The 5000-nt window shown below is 40.3% G+C and overlaps 1 protein-coding gene across 10 annotated transcripts in view; it reads left to right on the top strand.

The window, feature by feature from the left end:
• Window positions 1-5000, top strand: part of Larp4B (La-related protein 4B) — an 86680-nt gene that overhangs the window by 61 nt on the left and 81619 nt on the right. For 9 of the 10 annotated variants that reach the window (XM_086549654.1, XM_086549653.1, XM_086549649.1 and 6 more), the window contains exon 1: window positions 1-131. This exon is cut by the window's left edge. The gene's annotated coding sequence lies outside the window, so the exon portion shown is untranslated. Of the gene's footprint in view, window positions 132-702; window positions 722-5000 lie in introns of those variants that run through there. The other variant, XM_086549646.1, reaches the window with a different exon arrangement.

Here is a 5000-nt window from a genome sequence, read left to right as displayed (position 1 = left end):
TTCTTGTTTTTTTCTCGCCCTGTGGCGGTCGTGGGAGGTTTTCCTTGTTGTGGGACTGGAGCGCGAGCCTTGAAGGATAGGGGAAGACCAACGCCTTGTCGGATCAGAGCAAACTATCAGCGGAATTTGTGGTAAGAGAAGAAACCGAATTAACTTTCGGGGATTATGTTCAAGGAGAGAAAACATCACGTGTTAATTTTATTTTCAACTTTTTTTCTCTCATACATTGTGTGTTTGTATGTCAGTGTGCAGTCGAAAGAGTGAGAGGAAAGTAGCATTGTGGTGAAAGGGCGACTTTTGTGTCTTTAAGGAGAGTTGAAGAGAGTTGCGTCATGCTGGCTTCAGGACAGAAATAACTTCGGAAAAATATCACTCGGTGTTGAAAAGTCACTCTCGTATTTTCCCAATTAACATTCATTCCAACTCTCGAGCATCACGATTATTGCAATGAATCTCTTGCTTATATTGTTTTTGATTGTTGCTGAAATCCTTAATTAATGGTTAATGAGGTCCTGATGGGTTGGGATGAGGTGATGCAGCTGTTTTTGAAGGTGTTGCAGACAGTGATATGCAACTTATGATCATATGATCTTGTGCCCCTGGCATATCTGTTTGTGTAGTGATGTGCTCTTGGAATATTTCTCAACAGTGATATCAGATTCTTCAGTTTTGTGTTAGTAGCAGTTAACCTTCTACGGTTGGCAAGACTTTTGACTGAGAAGTAGGTTGTGCAGCTGTGAAGGAAAATACACTTACAGATTTTCTAAACTGAGATTAGGCTTAATATATTATCTTATAATGACAGTTTCTTTGGAGTTTTGCAGTTATAGCTTACATGAAGAAAAAAACATAAGCATAAGTACATGTGCCAGTAGCATATGTGTGCATGGCAATGCAACTTTGGAAAGCATGTTTCATCCACACCCCATTGCATTCTAATCTGAGGGTGTGGCTTCCTGATGGGAGATTTGAAGCTGTTTGTTTAATTCCAAGGTTATCTCTTATGAGAGTATATTAGGCTGTCCTAAAATTGTATAACATCCTAATTTTTTTGTGTGAAATTATAGTATTGTAATATTTTCACATGAATTTATATTATTTCTATATGTTTATATGAGAAACTCCTGAGGAATTGAATTGACAGACTACTGGTAATTTTCTCAAATAAGATGCATTAAGGACTCCAGAAAAAAAAACTTACTATACATACCTTCTGGAAAGAGCGAGCTTGGACAGATCCTTGTTTAACCCCTAATGACAGATGACATTATAAATATTTTGTGGCTTGGATGGTGTTCATACCAGTGATGTAAACACCACATCATGGCTTTTGTCTGGCTGTTTCGGCAGACAAAATAGGGTGCATAGCAGCAGACTGCTACCTCAGTGGAGGAATAGCCTGCTGTATTACACCTGTGCATTTTGAAATACCTTATTGTAATGTCCGGGAATCAACAAAACTGCCTAGTCGATAAAGGGTAAAGGATAGATTTCCATGGAAGTCTGCAAGCTGTATTCTGCTACAGTATAAATGATGGAGGGTTGTTGGTTTGTGCACAATGACCTTGGGTCTCTGGGGATACCCTGTAATATATGTTTGTATTGCTGTCCATCACTTGCCCTTATTAGTGGGAGTCACTTCACAGAAATTAATTTCTTTACTTAACCCATTTACGCCTGGGCGAGTTCAGCTCGGAATGGTCATAATGCCGGGGTTTTCGAACGCATAGACCTAACGCCTCAGGATTCTCGGGTGCACTAGCTGCGAGTCTGGCTGTCCGCTTGCTCACCCCGAGTGCCGGCCTTGACCAAATATCTTGTTGCCGGCATCTGACGCTAAAACCACGAAACGTGTCAGCATGTCATCCGGTGTGAATGGGTCAAATCTTCCGAGACATGCCACATTATGGGGGTGGGGGAACACATTGGTGCTGTGAGCATTTTTGACCATTGTATTTTCCTCCTTTTATGGAAACTAAAAGACTAGACTAATGGAATTGTCTGTCTAGACAATGTCATAGCTTTATCAGTTGTCAGCACTCAAATGTATAAATCAACTTGAGTTAGGTGAAGGGTGAAGCTTGAGTCTTCCTCATTCTACCAAACCTACTGAATGGCATCCCCGCATCAATTACATAGGCTTGTCCACAAGAGGTTAAGATGTTTGGCCTTGGCTAGGTATTGTAAGATATGGTGCTTTCTACTATTTTCTATACTATTGTATGATATATTAGCAAAGTGAGGATAATTAGCATTAGGTATAATGCATTCATTACAAAACTGAAGGAATAACCAATATATATTTTGAACAAAAAGTGCAGTGCAAAAGTAATCCACCCACTTTGAAAAGAATTTGTTGCAGAATGGTTTAGACAGAAACATAAGTTGTACATGTTTCTTTAACCCATTCACACCAGGGCCGTTCTGGCTTTGCACGGTCACAATACCGGGGTTCTCAAACGCATAAGCCTAACGCCTCGAGATTCTCGGACGCACAGGCTGCGAGCCTGGGCTGCCCACTCGCTCAACTCGAGCACTCATATCCCGTCCCGGGCGTCTGACGCAAAAACCACAAAACGTGTCATCACGTCAACCGGCTCCAATGGGTTAAGGAAAAGAGTTCATATGGCTATATAGATTTTTAGACATTTTCTATCAATCTTGATAAACAGGTGAAATTGAGTAATTCATAAATGATGATGAAATTTCCTTTTTAGGATTACACATTTTTTTGCATAAAATGTTTAACCCTTTAGCAGCAGATGGCATGATTTACTGCAAAGGCAGAGTCGGTGATAGACACGGATGGCACCATGCCAGACATGTAAAACAGCCATCCTACTGCACAGACCTTTTTTTAATACCACAACCAATGGGTTAACTAAAGAAGGGATAAACATGTATTGTAGCCATCATAATTGAAACATGTTATGATATTCTGATATTATATTTTTTTCAATTTCAAGTTCCTTTGTAGAAATTAACATACTATCTTTTCCCACACATTCACTGTGACAGAATTTGTGTTGTCTTTGTGCCTGTCAGCACTACAGTAAAGATCCAACACATATATATGTTAGCAGGATAGAGTTTCAGCTGGTTCCTTACTTGATGGTAAATCTCCACATTGCAATGTAAATATATATGCTGTATCACAACCAACAATACTGCATTCTGTCATGTTCACACAAGAACTACAGCACTATGACTGGAATTGTTTAACCCGTTGCAGACGGGTGTTATGACATACATGATGGCTCCGACTAGGCCCAACAGATGGATGTCAGTGCGTACATGATGCGACATTGGGATCTGCTCACAGTTGAAGTACACCCTTAGTCATGAAGAATTATAGCTGAAGTGCTGCTAGTTCAGAACTATAGTGTTCCAAAGTCAGTCTAACCCTTGTTTTGTGATGGATTTATGGGAAAATATTCTTTAGGCTAGTCTGTGCTGCTTGGAGGGCAGAGAAAACATTTTCCCTGTCCCCCTAATTCTTAGCCAGTGCTGCCAAGTCATAGACCACTGTCTTAACCCATTCGCGCCGGATGACTTGCTATCACGTTCAGTGGTTTTTGGGTCAGATGCCGGCGACAAGATATTTGGTCAAGGCCGGTGCTTGGGGTGAGCGGGCGCACAGCGCTCGCTCGCGGCTAGTGTGCCCGAGAATCTTGAGGCGTTAGGCTTATGCGTTCGAAAACCCCCGCATTCCGACCATTTACAGCCGGAATAGTCCCGGCGTGAATGGGTTTACCCATTGACAGCAGATAGCATGATTTGCTGCCAAGGCTGAGTCAGTTGTAGACGCGGATGGCATGTGCCATACATAAACCTGTCACATGACTGTACACACATTTTATTAAAATAGAGACCAATGGGTTAACAGTCAGTTAGGTTGTTAGGTGTCCCATCTGCTTTGTGTTAACATACTTGTCTATAAGTGAATTAGAATTCCAGGTATTAGTTTTGTTAAAAGGTGAAGCCCTTCTGCAATAAACCTGCATCCCCTTGCAATAAAAGGCATCATTCTATTGTTTACTGTCATAGGTTGTGCTTGAACAGCTCATGCATGTATAAGATTTATATATTAGTTAAATTTAGATAGATTTTCAAAATGGTAGAAATGGCAGATGAAAAGTGTCCAACAATTCACAGATCTAGCAATTTCATGTACTGTTTACACTATTTGCCTTTGTCAATGAGAAAGCCAATTGGCATCAGTGACTGAAGTTTTAAATCTTGACTGAATCTTGATTATTACAAGTAGAATCTTGATAAAATCGGCCCTGATTATTGACTGTTACAAACGTTTGCATCCATTATTCTGTTTCTGTATGGGTAGATTAAACCTTGAAGACCATATGAATATACATTTGATTTATGATAAACATAGAGAATTGGCTTTTCATTATATAAATATGTTAACCCATTAGCAGCGGATGGCATGAGTTGGTCATAGACGCGGATGGCACCATACCAGACATGTAAATAAGCCATCCTACTGCACAAACATTTTTTTAATACCGCGACCAATGGGTTAATATTTAATTTGTCTGTCGATTTACTTTTTTTATTGATTAATTAATTCTTTGTTGGTGCCTAAGGATTTATGATAGACATTTTTGATGAAGACAGGTTTTGCTCTTGTTTGATCTATTTGTAAGAAATGTCTAGATGAGCCTATCAAATGCATGAGCTTGGACCATAGAGATTTATCATTGTAAATTAATGTTGTTACCTTGAGTACACTGGCCTGACCTATTGAACATGCTTTAACCCACTCATGACGGGGGCATTCCAACCTTGCATGTTACAATGCCGGGGCTCTCGAACGCATAGACCTAAATCAGCTAAATAAACGACGCCGTATGACGTCACCCGGTGAACGGGCCTTGAATGCGCGGTACCCGTGGTGTACCACCCATCCAGAGAGGGTTAATACATCAATTGTCTTTTGGTGATTTATTTCTTTTGGCTTAAATATTTGTGCACATCAGATC

Source organism: Penaeus japonicus, unplaced genomic scaffold, assembly GCF_977035675.1.
Source record: "Penaeus japonicus unplaced genomic scaffold, GWHDUDI00000001_assembly GWHDUDI00000022, whole genome shotgun sequence".
NCBI classification, from domain to species: domain Eukaryota; kingdom Metazoa; phylum Arthropoda; class Malacostraca; order Decapoda; family Penaeidae; genus Penaeus; species Penaeus japonicus.
This window is presented reverse-complemented; position numbering and strand designations above follow the sequence as displayed.